We start from the raw sequence: 16,292 nt of genomic DNA, 5'->3' as shown, positions 1-16,292 counted from the left end.
TAAATAATAAAATTAAATAAATAAAATTAATAAATAAAAGAAATTTAAAATTAAAAAACACAAATAATGCAGTTTTAAAATGGACATGCCAAAATGTAATAGACATGCCTCCAAACAAAATCTGCAAATTGCCAGTAAGCACAGGGAAAGATGTTTAACATCATTATCATCAAGTACATGCAAATCAAAACCACAATGAAATACTATTTACACTCACTAGATGGCTACAATCAAAACACAGATAATAACAAGGTAAGGATGTGGGGAAATAGGAACCCTCATACACTGCTGATGAGAATGTAAAATGGTGCAACCACTTTGGAAAACAGTCTGGCAGTTTCTCTTTTTCTTTTCTTTTTTTTTTTTTTTTTTTTTTTTTTTGAGACAGTCTCACTCTGTCACCCAGGTTGAAGTGCAGTGGTGTGATCTCAGCTCACTGCAAGCTCCGCCTCCCAGGTTCACGCCATTCTCCTGCTTCAACCTCCCGAGTAGCTGGGACTACAGGCACCCACCACCATGCCTGGCTAATTTTTTGTATTTTTAATAGAGATGGGGTTTCACTGTGTTAGCCAGGATGGTCTTGATCTCCTGACCTCGTGATCTGCCCGCCTCCACCTCCCAAAGTGCTGGGATTACAGGCATGAACCACCACGCCCGGCTGGCAGTTTCTCAAAAGTTGAACATAGAAAGTATTTGTCAGGGTTCTCAGAGGCACAGAACCAATGGGATATAGGTATATATGAAAGGGAGCTTATTAGGGAGAATTAGCTCACATGATTACAAGGCAAAGTCCCATAATAGGCCGTCTGCAAGCTGGGAAAGAGAAAAGCCAGTAGTGGCTCAGTCTGAGTCCAAAAGCCTCAAAACCAGGGAAGCTGACAGTGCAGCCTTCAGTCTGCAGCCAGAGGCCCAAGAGCCCCCAGCAAGCTGTTATTGCAAGTCTCAGAGTCCAAAGGGCTGGAGAACTTGGAGTCTGATGTCCAAGGGCAGGAGGAGCAGAAACAAGCATCCTCTGTGGGAAGAAGAAAGAAACCAGAAGACTAGGCAAACAAGTCTCTCCTTCTTCTGCCTGCTTTGTTCTGACTGTGCTGGCAGCCAATTGGATAGTGCCCACCCACATTGAGGGTGAGTCTTCCTCACCCAGGCCACTGACTCAAATGTCAATCTTCTCTGGCAACACCCTCACAGAAACACCCAGAAACAATACTTTACCAGCCATCTAGGCATCCTTCAATTCAATCAAGTTGACACCTAATATTAACTATCACATAGTGTTATCATGTGAACCAGCAATTCTGCTCCTAAGGATGTGCCCAAAAGGATGAAAACTTATGTCCACACAAAATCTTGTCCATAATATTTATGGTGGCATTATTCGTAATAGCCCAAAAGTGGAAACAACCCAACATCCATCAACTGATGAATAGATAAATAAACTATGGTCTATCCATACCATGGAATATTATTCAGTGATAAAAATAAATGAAGCGGCCAGGCATGGTGGCTCACACCTCTAATCCCAGAACTTTGGGAGGCCAAAGCAGATGGATCACCTGAGGTCGGGAGTTCGAGACCAGCCTGACCAATATGGTGAAACCCCGTCTCTACTAAAAATACAAAAATTAGCTGGGCATCGTGGCAGGCACCTGCAGTCCCAGCTACTCAGGAGGTTGAGACAGGAGTGTTGCTTGAACCTGGGAGGTGGAGGTTGCAGTGAGCCGAGATGGCGCCACTGCACTCCAGCCTGGGCGACAGAGCGAGACTGTTTCAGAAAAAAAAGGAAAGAAAGAAAGAAAAGAAAAATGAAGTACTGATACACGCTACGACATGAATGAACCTTGAAAACATTATTCTGATTAAAAGAAGCAAGTCTCAAAGAACCATATAGGATTAAATTTATATGAAATGTCTGGAATAGGCAAATCTACAGACACAGAACATAGATGAGTGGTTGTCTAAGGCTGGGGGCATGGGGTGTGGGAGAGTGAGAGTGTGGAGTGATGGCTAAGGGGTGAATGTTATTGGAGTAATGAAAATGTTTTTTATATTTATTTATTTATTTAAGATGGAGTCTCGCTCTGTCGCCCAGGCTGGAGTGCAGTGGTGCAATCTCAGCTCACTGCAAGCTCCGCCTCCTGGGTTCACGCCATTCTCCTGCCTCAGCCTCCCGAGTAGCTGGGACTACAGGAACCTGCCACCGCCCCCGGCTAATTTTTTGTATTTTTAGTAGAGACGGGGTTTCACCGTGTTAGCCAGGATGGTCTCGATCTCCTGACCTCGTGATCCGCCCTCCTCGGCCCCCCAAAGTGCTGGGATTACAGGCGTGAGCCACTGCTCCCAGCTGAAAATGTTTTTAAATTGATAGTGATGACTGACGCACAACTGTGTGAATATACAAAAAGCAAATGAATTGTAAGAAAATGTCTTACATGGCTTACACTTACAAAATGGGGAGCAGGGAATGGAGATAGGTGAAGACAGAGAGGTCAGCAGAGCAAAGCTAAGAATCATTAGGTTCACAAAGGTGGATCGGGAGCCCACCAAGTGGAGGCAGCATCAGGGAAGGGGAATCTGTCTGAACAGGGACAGGATCGTTGTGCATGGGCGTGCACGTTCCCACACCAGGACATCCTATAGAACGGCGAATGGGGGCTGAATTTACCCAGGCTCTGCTTACCAAGCCCGTGCCCACACGGCTGATCCTGCCCCCAGGCTGTTTTTAATAACTTTTATTAAATAATAACTTTTAATAACTAAGGCCCCATGTGGGGTTCGTGGCCCTCCTGCCAAGCTGACTCAGTCCTGCTCTAACAAAGCTATGAGACCACGGTACTCCCACGTCTGGGTCCATGAGTCTCTGCTAGGGCTGACCGCAGCCCTGGTCCAGGAGTAAACGTGACCCAGGACCGGCCAATTAGAGTGCTCCATCCCCTTGAACACAGGGATTGGTTCAAGGACAGGGATTGGTTCAAAGACAAACATGTGACCTAAAATGATCCAATAAGATTCTCTTTCCCAAGAATTTGAATCTTGAATGAAGTGACCCAGTGCTGGAAAGTGATTGCAGCTATTTCATCGTGATGGTGAAGCTGTGAGTAGAGTCTTACCAGGCCCTGCCTCCCAGTCCCCCATCCAGCTGTGGCAGTTCAGCGGTTCAGCAGTTCCTCCAATACACTGATCCACCCCACAACCTTGCCATGAAGCCTGTGTTTTCTGCCTGTGTTGCTCTCTCTCACTTGCAACCACACACTGGCCCCTGCAAGAGCTGTATGATCTAGCGAGGGCCCTCCCCAGCCAAGCACCCCCTGAGCCAAGCCTCCAGAAGGTTCCTCTTCACAATCTACAAGGTCTTTGTCTCTATGTGCTTCTCGGTACATACAAGGTCAATAGCAGCTTTTTAGAGGTAACTCCATCAACTGGCCAGGAAACCCTTCCCAGGCTTCCTCTCCAGCTTCTTGAGGTTAATCTGACCCCAAAGGAGAGGCAGTGGGTGCCAGAAGCAGATGCTGCTGGGTGCCAGGACACTCATGGACTGTGGGACTTTGGGCAGGGTGTCACCCCTCTCAGGCCCTCTGTTTCCAAATTAGAGAAATGAGAGGGTCAGAGTGGACCCAACAGCTCCCATTTACAGAAGCAGAAAGGGGTGGGATGGCAGAATGTTTAGGAACGTGGAGGTTGCCTGCTTAGAATCCCAGCTCTGCCCCTAACTGCCCCTCCGCCTCAGCTTCCTCCTCCATAAATTAGGAACAGAAATAGGACCCACCTCCTTGGTCCTTGTTCTGAGGATCAAATAATTTAACATTTGTGAAGTGCTTAGAACACTGGCTGGCAGGGAGAAAAGCTCGACGAATGTGAGCTATTAATAATATTACATTACATTGTATATGGACTGCATATACATCATATCTTTTACATATCACAAAGACCTGGGAAGTCAATTCTATTATCGCCATTTTATATACGAGAGAACAGCTTGGAGATGTAAACGGACTTACCCAAGGTCACATAGGCGGGAAAGGGAGGACCCTGGATCCATACCCAGGGTTGCCTGACTCAAATAAGCCTGCGAGCTTGACTATTTGCCCTTCCTGCTCTGATGTTCTCAACCACTGTTTCCCATTGTGTTACCATTAACAGGACATAAGATGACATTAAGTCATATGTGGATCTTTTGTTTTATGATATTATTCATTTATTTTCATGCTTACCTTCTGTTCATGGCAAGTGAATGCAGGCTTTTCATTTACTCAAATGTATTTAAGTAAAAAAGGAAGTCCCTTAGCCTGGCACAGTGGCACATTCCTGTAGTCTCAGCTACTAGGGAGGCTGAGGCAAGACGATCTCTTGAGCCCAGGAGTTTGACTTCAGCCTGGACACCATGGCAAGACCCCATCTCTTTATTTAAAAAATAAATAAAATAGTTCTTTCATCAAAAAGGAAGGGTGGTAGATGTTAGTCCAGACTGCACCATTTTGTAAGCCCCCCACCATTTCGCAGACCTTGGGTCAAAGTGAAACATTCCATGGGGGTTCAGGCCATGAGAAACAGCCTGCTTCTTATCATATTCTGCTGAGAGAAAGTTCAAAGAAAACCACATTCTGCTGGAACAAGGACCAGAACCACCCATCCTGGGAACACATAATCAACATTTTCCCAGGAATCAGGCCATGCCCCCACATTCCAGACTCTTCCCCACAGGCCTATAATTGCCCCCACCTGTAAGCAGTGGTGGGCACTGACATTAAGCTGAACCCCCACCTCTGCAGGTTTATGCTGGACATAAATGCCTGCATTTGCTGTTGAGCCTCTCTCTCTCTCTCTCTCTCCATCTTTCTTTAACCCTTATCTTCCCTTCAAAACCTACCCATAGGATTATAAATCATTCTACTATAAAGACACATGCACACGTATGTTTATTGCAGCACTGTTCACAATAACAAAGACTTGGAACCAACCCAAATGCCCATCAATGATAGACTGGATAAAGAAAATGTGGCACATATACACCATGGAATACTATGCAGCCATAAAAAAGAATGGGTTTCATGTCCTTTGCAGGGACATGGATGAAGCTGGAAACCATCATCCTCAGCAAACTAACACAAGAACGGAAACCCAAACACCGCATGTTCTCACTCATAAGTGGGAGTTGAACAATGAGAACACATGGACACAGGGGGGAAACAACACACACCAGGGCCTGTCAGGAATGGGGGGCAAGGGGAGGGAGAACATTAGGACAAATACCTAATGCATGTGGGGCTTAAAATCTAGATTGACAGGTTGATAGGTGCAGCAAACCACCATGGCACATGTATACCTATGTAACAAACCTGCACGTTCAGCACATGTATCCCAGAACTTAAAGTAAAATTCAAAATTTTTTTTAATGAGAATGGCTCAAGATGTAACTGAGGCTTTATTCCTGTGTTCATCATGCCCTTAAACTTCATTCAGTAAGACATATCTTCTTCTGCCTTGGTTGGAAACTTCCCCCAGACCCCTGAGATTCTTCTGCTCTTGACTGCCCAATGATACCAGCACTAGAAATGTCAGCCTCACAAGAACAGACATCTGTGTTTGTTTGACAATGTAACGCAGCATCTAGAGGAGTGGTACACAGTAAATACTTGTTGAAAGATTAAAATAGAGTCTCAATTCAATAAATAGTGTGTCCAGACCAAAGTAGTAATCCAACTCTGAACTCAATTTAACCATCAGTCTTGCAGTTTCCAAGCTCCACTCTATGTCTGACTGAAAGCTAGCACTGGGAAGGCGGGTATGATTAGCTTCTCTCTTCCTTCAATCTGCCTGCCCCCATTGGGAAACTAAGACCTCTCCCGTCTGGGGCTGATACATGGAGACGAAAGAAGGCAAAGCAGTAGGAATGGCAATTACGTGAACTCATGCTGTGCACACTGGCTTTGTCACCTCTAGACCTGGCAGATGTTGAATACTGATCCTCGCATGGAGGACTTGTTAGCACTTTGGAGTTTCCTGCTGGAGACTTTCCATCTGAAATCTGGGTGCATCTCTACTACAGGTGCTCTTTCCTTGGCCCTATGCATTCACCTCCACATTCCAGAAGGCCCTATTGGATGGGTCCCACAATGATCCCATATCAGCTCCCCCTCCCCTAGCTAATCCATAGGAAACAGCCATACATTCCTTGCCTTGACAACCTCTGCAAGGGCAAACTGAACCCAACAGAGTTTTCCTACTGGCTGCTTTGCCTTTTGCAAGGGTGGAAGTGACTCAAGCACTGGTGTTCCATGTCTCCCAACTGCATGCAGGAAACACATTTCAAGCTCATCTAGGAGAAGAATCTCTAAGAGTTGATAGTGCTCATCAAATACCTATGTGCTCCTCTGTTTCTCAGTCTCTGTTGCATTTGGATGGAGGCCATGAAACAAGTTCTGGCCAGTGAAGTGAATGGAATGGCCGTATGTCTCTTCTGGACAGAGGCACTTAAGAGTCAAATGTTTCCATCCTCTATCTCTTCTCCCTTAAAGGCAATGAGTTCCAGACAGCACCACCATAAGAGGAAGAGGACGACCGGAACTGCACCAGACTTCAACTTGAGCTTGAAATAAATTGTTATTGGATTAAGTAACTGAGATTTCTGGGTTTATTTGTTACTGCAACAAAGCCTGTCCTATCCCAACTAATATACCCCATATTCTAGTCTAAAGGTTGTGCTCTGCACACCTATCCCTAGATTTGAGATAAAGAGAGCAGGTATCCTTTATTCCCTAAAGTAAGGAGAGGATAAGGCTTGCAGGAGTGCTTTCTGTACAGATATCATCTTTAGAAATTATTTGTCTTTTCTTCATTCTCAATTGTTTTCTATTTCTGAAACAGGTAAAAGGGGATTGAGAATTGTGGTACATGTGCCCAACTATTTCATTTGAAAATTTGCATAGCTGGGTGCAGTGGCTCATGTCTGTAATCCAAGCACTTTGAGAGGCCGAGGCAGGCAGATCGCTTGAGGTCAGGAGTTCAAGACCAGCCTGGCCAATGTGGTGAAACCTCATCTCTACTAAAAATACAAAAGTTAGCCAGGTGTGGGGGCAGGCACCTGTAATCCCAGCTACTCGGGAGGCTGAGGCAGGAGAATCACTTGAACCCAGCAGACAGATGTTGCACTTGAGCTCAGAAGACGGAGGTTACACGAGAATCACTTGAACCTGGGAGATGGTGGATGGTGGTTGTTCAAGAATCACTTGAACTCCGGGAGACAGAAGAGCTGAGATCACGCCACTGCACTCCAGCCTGGGTGACAAAGCAAGACTCTGTCTCAAAAAAAAAAAAAGAAAAGAAAAAAGAAAAAATCTGCATACAGAGAATTGGCACCTCAGTTTGAAATTTCCCTTCTGGCCGGGCACAGTGGCTCAGGCCTGTAATCCCAGAACTTTGGGAGGCCGAGGCAGGCAGATCACAAGGTCAGGAGATTGAGATCATCCTGGATAACACGGTGAAACCCCGTCTCTACTAAAAATACAAAAACTTAGCCGGGCGTGGTGGCGGGCGCCTGTAGTCCCAGCTACTCTGGAGGCTGAGGCAGGAGAATGGGCGAACCCAGGAGGCGGAGCTTGCAGTGAGCTGAGATCGTGCCACTGCGCTCCAACCTGGGCAACAGAGCGAGACTCCATCTCAAAAAAAAAAAAAAAGAAAAAAAAGAAATTTCCCTTCTATCTTATCTTCATGCCTAAGTGAAACTTCAATTTTAACATCCTATTACACAAGACTGTTGTGCAAATAACAAGATTGAATAGCATTAATTGCCATTCCATGCATTAAGTTGTGCTGGGCAAGTAACATTCATTATTACAATTAATTCTCATAGCAACTCTTAGAGACAAGTTACTTTTGTTATGATCCCCATTTTACAGATGAAAAAACTGAGGGTCAGAGAGGTAAGTGACTTGCCCAAAGGTACACACTAGGAACCAGAAGAACAGGGGCTTCAACCCAAGTCACGCTGGTGTCAACACCCCTACTGGTAAGCCATATGAACCTCCCTGCCTTGAGCTTCTTCAGTAACAAGGTCAGGAGACTAAAGTTCCGTGACATCACCTGTCTGCCTGTTGATCAGCAGTGGTAGTGACAACACCAGTATTTGTACTCAGGTCCCTGTCACCAAAGCTGGTGACTATATGACCTCCATGTTTGTCAGGCATCCAGTAGGTAGCAGGTACATGATAACATCAGCTCCTCCTTCTATCTGCAGGCAACAACCTAGTTAATCAACCTAATGGCTTGCCTTTCAAGAGTCCCAATCTCTTTGGCAGATCCAGCAGATATAGCCAAGGTTTCTTAAGATTTACACCTCTCTGCCCCCACCTCATTTCCATGACCAGCCCTTGAGAAGTCCTCTCTGTTTCACCCTTCACTTCCCTTTGAAAGATCTATGCTTGTCCTCCCTCCTCCCAGACACTGTCCAACACCGCTGTCCTCCCTGGTCAATCGCTCTAGATGTGTTATTTAAGGCAAACTCAATTGTCCCTAACACAAATGTAAGATGTAATTCCCCAAGAATTCAAATGTAATTTAAAGTTATTTTCCAATATCTAATTTGCCTTTTATTTATTTAGGGCAATATTTCAGCAGAAGCCTCCCAGCCAAAGTGCCAGCATTTGTTTACAGTGTCAGGCCGAGCAAAGGCAGGAAACCACACACCCCAGACACAGACGTTACCAATTAAAAAAGTAATTACAACATTGAACACAACCTTAAATAAAAGCAAAAATGCAGGAGACAAGAGGGGAAGCAAAAACATAAATCGGAAACAATACCATTTTCCCCTGACGTTTTGTAATATTTTCAACCTGCCTGGTACTGGCGCCCTGCCCTGGCTGTGCCAGACACAAGCAAAGCATCTGGTGAGGAGGGGTGGGGTGACTCTGCTCTGAAAAGAGGTGGAAAGAAGTGCCTAATCATCAGAGATCATCTGTCTGCCTGTTTGCCTGTCCGTCTTTTGTTTAACATCTTGCTCTGCTGAGAACCTACTTATACTGATCCTCAGGGGATTAATTGTATACTATATTATGGCAAATGGCCAAAACCCAACACAACTCAGACTGACTTAACTAGGAAATGGGTATGTTCTGGTTCATGACAGACCATCTGTAGTTCTAGTTTCAGGCACAGTTGGATCCAGGGGCTCAACGTCAAGTAGAATCTCTCAGTATATCTATCACTTGGCTCTTCTTTCCACAAAGTTAACTTCATTTTCAATCAGGCTTTCTCTACCTGGTGGCTAAGATAGAATCCTAGCAGCTTTAAGCTTAGATCCCATAAGCTCAGTGTTCCCCCAAGGAAAGGGAGTGCTTCTTTTCCCACCATTCTAGCAAAAATATCAAGTCAACCTTTCATTGGCCCAACTTGGGTCATGTGCTGATCTGTAAACCAATGACTGTAGCTTGGGAGTTTCAGTCCTTTCATTGGCCAGGCCTGAGTCAGATTCCCATCCCTTGAGAACAAAGGTAGGACCAGTCCCTCCCAAACTGAGATTGAGAGTGAGTGAGAGATAATTCGTGAAAAGAAAATTGAGGTTCCTACAAGAACTGAAGGAGCAATAAGACACTGGGTGAGTAAACACAACTGATTTCCACCACAGATTTGAACATTTTCTGTCCATTTCTAACACCTCTACTCTTTCTACAGTATCTCCAGACCACATTTTTAGACTTGTGAGTACAGTACAGTGACGTCTGCTCCATTGTTGGGAGGATAATAGGACTGTCCTGTAGAATATCAAACTTGTGGATTCTTTTCTCGATTTTATTAAAAGATTCTGTCAACTATAACATAGCACAGCTGGGAATAGATGACATTTTGTAGCCACCAGGTTAGCTTGCTTCAAGTGACCCAGGATTTCCTACAAGATGCATATAACAAGAGTTTTTGGGTTTGAATGAGTCAAATAATTGATGTCTAATTGTCTAACAATTAAGTCACAGGAGAGGCAGGAAGTGTAGTAGCTGTAAGCATTTTTGGGTAATCACACTTTGGAACCGACCACAAACCAGTGTTCCTGGTTTCTGCTTATACCCCAAGGAGTGACTGTGTATGTGAACTGATAGAATTGATTGTAGAGATGAAACTCTGGGGCCGAATGTGTGTAACTCTTGGCCACACTTAGCACAGAAGGAGTCGGATCATTCTCTCTCAACGGATATCCAAGAACTGGATCTCGCATAATCACAGAACAAAGCATTCACAAGACTGTGCAGAACTTCACTTCAACAGCAACCCCTCTGGCAACAAGAGGCAACTGCAGCAGTGAACTAACCAGACCCCTGTCCTTAGCCATTTCTAGTTTAGCCATGGGCAGACACTCCCTTTGGAACTAAGAACACCTGTATGGTTCACAGATCATTTAAGGGGGCAGGGAGAACTCCACAAAAAAAATGATAAACATTCTACTAATAAGGCAGGTGGTTGCTGAAGCAATTGATAGGGAAAATGAAAGCACTCTGCCTCATTCAGGCCCCAAGTTTGTGGAGATGTTCTTGCTGCCAACACAAGGAATAAATGAGAGACTGGATCTAGGTTCCTAAGAACCATTCCCGGTATGTAGGAATATGGTAATATTTGCCCTCTTATGATTCCAGTCGACAGCACTTTTTCCCTTTTTAATTTTTTTTTTTAATTTTTTGAGACAGGGTCTTGCTGTGTCACCCAGGCTGGAGTACAGTGCTATGATCTCAGCTCACTGCAACCTCCACCTCCTGGGTTCAAGTGGCTCTTCTGCCTCAGTCTCCTGAGTAGCTGGGACTACAGGCATGTACCACCTCTCTTGGCTAATTTTTTTTGCATTACTAGAGATGGGGTTTCACTGTGTAGGCTGGGCTAGTCTCAAACTCCTGGCCTCAAGTGATCCACCCGCCTTGGCCTCCCAAAGTGCTGGTATTACAGGCATGAGCCACCACATCCAGCCACTTTTTTAGTTTTTATTGTTGTCACTTGCCAGAGACCATGATCGTCTCTTACTCAAACACCACTGTATTTAATGTAATCCCATCTGAAATTCTGAGAGGTAAATAGCATTATCATTCATCACCACATTTTCGATTTTTTATAATGGAGGTTCAGAAAGGGAAGATGATGCACCCAAAGTCACACCATGGTAGAACCAGGACTAGAGCTCAGATTTCCCACTCCCCGACTAGCGCTTCCATTAACTAAGGGCTTTGTATTCTCAAACACAATGGGCAAAGGGAGACAGAAAACTTGTGTTTCTTGAACATCTGCAATGGCAGGCACCACGCTCGGCATGTTTACATATATCAGCTCATTTACTCTTCTCCATAGTCCCATGAGGCCTCTGTGGTATTATTTCCCCCATTTTAGTCACGTGGAGGCACAAAGAGGGAGGCAGGACCTTTCCCTGAATCACTGTACAGCTAGGGTCTCTGAAGGGATTCAGCATAAAGAGGACATTTTTCCAGGAAGGAAGCTCCCTGCCCAATGGGACTGGTGGAATCTCATCCTCACCCTTACTCGCCAGAGACATCACCGAACCGCACCTCGCTTCCCAGGAAATAAATTCTGGGCACACTCCAGGGTCTCTGAAAAAGACTCCCTCACTTCCAGCTTTGCCAGCTGGCTCCATTCAAGAGTGAAACTGGCCCAATTTTCCCATTGGACAGATGCTTACAGTGTTCTGAATAAACACAGAAGTTGACCCTCCCAGTCTTAAAGCCTGAAACTTACTTTTGTCTCATCTGAGTTCCTTTCTCAGGAAACAGACAGTCAGTCCTCCCAGATAGTATCAAGGAACTGAAACTCATCAGATCACTGCAGCTAGATAATGAGACACCAGACCTCTCATCCATCATGACTGCTTCCTTACCCCTCCCTAACTTCTGTCTTTCTGCATATAGTTACATTTCCTCCCCAGAATATAAACTCCCAATTTTAGTTCAGTTGGAGAGACAGATTTGAGACTTATCTCCTCTCTCCCTGCCTAACAGCACCCAAATAAAGCCTTCTTCCCCGGCAATGCTTGTGGTCTCAGTGACTGGCTTTCTGTGTGGTGAGCAACAGGACCTAGATCAAACCCTTGACATTTTGGCAAAAACAGGAGAGGTATCTGGGCTAGAATTGTGATGCCAGGTGATCTAGAGGTAAAGAGAGACAACCAGACAGAGACTGAAATAAAAAAAGAAAGAAAGACATATAGGGAGAGGAGAGAAAGGGGGAAGAGAGAGAGAAAGAGCAAGAAAGGAATGAAGAGGAAGAAAGGAAATGGTAAAGGACATAGCAGAGGATGAGGGGACAGGGAGGAGGAATCTGGGGTGTAAAAATATAAAACTTTGGTATAAAAGGAAAAAATGAAGTTATTTGTTAAATATACTGAGTTCCTAATTGGTATCCATCTCTGTACTAAACATCACAAAAATAAAGTCCAGACTCTCAAGCATGTAAATGAACAATTTTACAATTGTTCATTTGATTATAAGTCTGTGATATGGTTTGACTGTGTCCCAACCCAAATCTCATCTTGAATTGTAGCTTCCATAATCCCATGTATAGTGGGAGGCACCCAGTGGGAGGAAATTGAATCATGGGGACTGGTTTTCCCATGCTATTCTCATGGTAGTGAATAAGTCTCACAAGATCTGATGGTTTTATAAAGGGCAGTTAGTTCCCCTGCACATGCCCCCATGCCAGCTGCCATGTAAGATGTGCCTTTGCTCCTCCTTCCCCTTCTGCCATGATTGTGAGGCTTTGCCAGCCATGTGTAAATGTGAGTTCATTAAACCACTTTTTCTTTATAAATTACCCAGTCTCGGGTATTTTTTCATAGCAGTACGAAAATGGACTAATACAGGCTGCCGCAAGGAACAGGAAAGGGCCAGAGACAAGGCAGAGAGGGAGCGTGCTAGAAAACAGATCTTGTCTTGAAGACTGGAGTCTAAAACTGTCATTAAGGACTCCCTGAAAGTTTGCAGATTTACACTTAGGATTTATAAGTGCTCAGCAAGAACTTATTAAAATTTTAGTGTGTTCACAAATACTAGTACATTCTGGATCATCTTCCTGACAACCAGGATGGAATCCATGCATTGATTTGATTTGTGATCATTTTGGGGTCTAGTAACAATGTGTGTTTTTTTCTCATTAAACTTTGTTTTAATGGGTCTCAAAATTCTGTGACAGATTTTTGGTCAAGTTGCTTCCATTGAACAGTACTGATTTTAAAACCTAATAATTTAAAACTGCCACACACACACACACACAAAAAAAAACCAAAGTGGTCCACAAAACATTCTCCTTTCCTTCTGAAGGTTTTATGATGCATTGTTATCATTAACCAGTCTTTTACTATTAAACTTAAATGGCCAATTGAAACAAACAGTTCTGAGACTGTTCTTCCATCAACTAAGACCAGGGTATCAGGTATTAGGGATAATATTCATTTAGCCTTCTGAGCTTTCTGGGCAGAGTTGGTGACCTTGCCAGCTCCAGCAGCCTTCTTGTCCACTGCTTTGATGACACCCATGGCAACTGTCTGTCTCATATCACGAACAGCAAAGCGACCCAGAGGTGAATAGTCTGAGAAGTTCTCAATACACATGAGCTATCTAGGAACCATATCAACAATGGCAGCATCACCAGATTTCAAGAATTTAGGGCCATCTTCCAAATTTTTACCAGAATGGCGATCAATCTTTTCCTTCAGCTTAGCAAACTTGCATGCAATGTGAGCCGTGTGGCAATCCAGTACAGGGGCATAGCCTGCACTGATTTGGCCTGGATGGTTCAGGATAATCACCTGAGTAGGGAAGCCAGCTGCTTCCATTGGTGGGTTTTTTTTGCTGTCACCAGCATCATTGCTATGATGAACCTCCTTGATAGACATGTTCTTGACATTGAAGCCCACATTGTGCCCAGGAAGAGCTTCACTCAAAGCTTCATGGTGCATTTCAACACAATTTATTTCAGTTGTAACACTGACAGGAGCAAAAGTGACCACCATACCGGGTTTGAGAACACCAGTCTCCATTCGGCCAACAAGAACAGTACCAATACCACCAATTTTGTAGACATCCTGGAGAGGCAGGCGCAAGGGTTTGTCAGTTAGACAAGTTGGTGGTAGGATGCGGTCAAGAGCCTCGAGCAGTGTGGTTCCACTGGCATTGCCGTCCTTATGGGTGGCTTTCCATCCCTTGAACCAAGGCATATTAGCACTTGGCTCCAGCATGTTGTCACCATTCCAACCAGAAATTGGCACAAATGCTACTGTGTCAGGGTTGTAGCCAATTTTTTTTTTTTTTTTTTTTTTTTTGAGATGGAGTTTCGCTCTTGTGGCCCAGACTAGAGTGCAATGGTGCGATCTTGGCTCACTGCAACCTCCACCTCCCGGATTCAAGCAATTCTCCTGCCTCAGCTTCCTGAGTAGCTGGGATTACAGGTGTGTGCCACCATGCCCAGCTAATGTTTGTATTATTAGTAGAGACGGGGTTTCACCATGTTGGCCAGACTGGTCTTGAGCTCCTGACCTCAGGTGATCCATCTGCTTCAGCCTCCCTAAGTGCTGGGATTACAGGCGTGAGCCGCTGTATCCTGACAAATTTTCTTAATGTAAGTGCTGACTTCCTTAACGATTTCCTCATATCTCTTCTGGCCATAGAGTGGCTCAGTGCAATCCATTTTGTGAACACCAACAATTAGTTGTTTCACACCTAGTGTGTAAGCCAGAGGGCATGCTCTGTCCATTCTTGGAAATACCAGCTTCAAATTCACCACCAACAGCAGTCGGGACACCACAGTCAGCCTGAGATGTCCCTGTAATCATGTTTTTGATGAAGTCTCTGTGTCCAGGGGCATCAGTGATAGTCACATAGCACTGACTGGTCTCAAAATTCCACAGGGAGATATCAATGGTGATACCACATTCATGCTCAGCTTTCAGTTTATCTAAGTCCCAGGCATACTTGAAGGAGCCCTTTCCCGTCTCAGCAGCCTCCTTCTCAAATTTTTCAATGGTTCCTTTGTCAAAGCCACCACATTTGTAGATCAGATGCCAGTGGAGGTGGACTTGCCCGAATCTACATGTCCAATGATGACAATGTTGGTATGAGTATTTTCCTTTCCCATTTTGGCTTTAGGAGTAGTTTTCATGACACCTGTGTTCTGGTAGCAAAACCATTGCAAAAAAAAAAAAAAAAAAGAGGAAGAAGAAGTAATAGTGTTTTAATTGTCCCAGGACAAGAGGGAAAAGATGGGGGTAGACTTGATACATAAAGGATGTGTTTGTGCCAGGCAAAGACTGTGAGATATGATGAGGTTTCTCTTCAAATAATCTAATAAATCTTTTATTCTTTAATTCATAGTACCTCCCCCACACCCCCACTTTTCCTTTTTCTCCTTTTTCCTTTTTGCCTTTGTTAAATGCCCAGGCTCGCCACAGTACCAGGCATTATCAATACCAACTCACATTCTTTTCCTTATTTAAAAAAAAAAAAAAACTAACCTTCTAGCTCATTACAACATCCCTTCCCCTTCCTCTCCACTTTCTTTTATGAGCCCACCTTATCTAAAAAAATGCAAATGTTTAGCCAACCGAAATTAGTTTAAATTGTATGACTTGACCCTGACCAATGGGGAAAGGGTACAGGGGCAGGACTTGCATCAAAAATAATGACTCTTGTGCCCCTTTGTTCAGGTGTGCTCTCATGGCAACTGGCCAAAGAGGCACCCCTCTGCACAGAAGTAAAATTGCTTTGTTAAAAATCCTTCATTCGAGTGTTCAATTTCCTTAAAATTTTAAGCGTTATTCCTAACAAGACCAACTGAATGGCTTGCAATGCCAGTTACGTTCTAGAACCAAACTGAGGTTCATTCACCCAGAGCGGTAAATCTAGATACCCACCCAGAGGTGTTTGCAGTGATAGAAAGAAAGCCATTTATTGCAGGGTCCCCAGCAAGGAGAATCAGGGCAGGTCATGCTTAAGACCCAAACTCCCCAGTGGCTACAAGCCAAGTACTGGCAAGGTAAGGGTATTTTTCGTTGGTAGTAATGATGGTTTTCTTTAGACAGGGTCTTACTCTGTCCTCTGTTGCCAAGCCTAGAGTGCGGTGGCATGATCATAGTTCACTGTAGCCTCAATCTCCTGGGCTCAAGTGATCTTCTAGCCTCAGCCTCCCAAGTAGCTGGAACTAAAGGTGCCTACCACCACACCTGGCTAATTTTTTATTTTTAGTAGAGATTAGGTCTGCTATGTTGCCCAGGCTGGTCTTGAACCCCTGGGCTCAAGCAATCCTCCCACCTTGGCCTCCCA

General features: G+C 44.5%; 1 pseudogene; it reads right to left on the bottom strand.

Annotated features, from left to right (window-relative positions):
* Nucleotides 1–13,410: 13,410 nt before the first annotated feature.
* LOC112614386 lies at nucleotides 13,411–15,108 on the bottom strand (annotated as a pseudogene).
* Between the last annotated feature and the right edge of the window lie 1,184 nt (nucleotides 15,109–16,292).

This window comes from Theropithecus gelada, chromosome 20 (assembly GCF_003255815.1).
Source record: "Theropithecus gelada isolate Dixy chromosome 20, Tgel_1.0, whole genome shotgun sequence".
Classification (NCBI taxonomy): Eukaryota; Metazoa; Chordata; class Mammalia; order Primates; family Cercopithecidae; genus Theropithecus; species Theropithecus gelada.
Note: the sequence above shows the minus strand (reverse complement) of the source record. Positions and strands in the feature narration are given on the sequence as shown.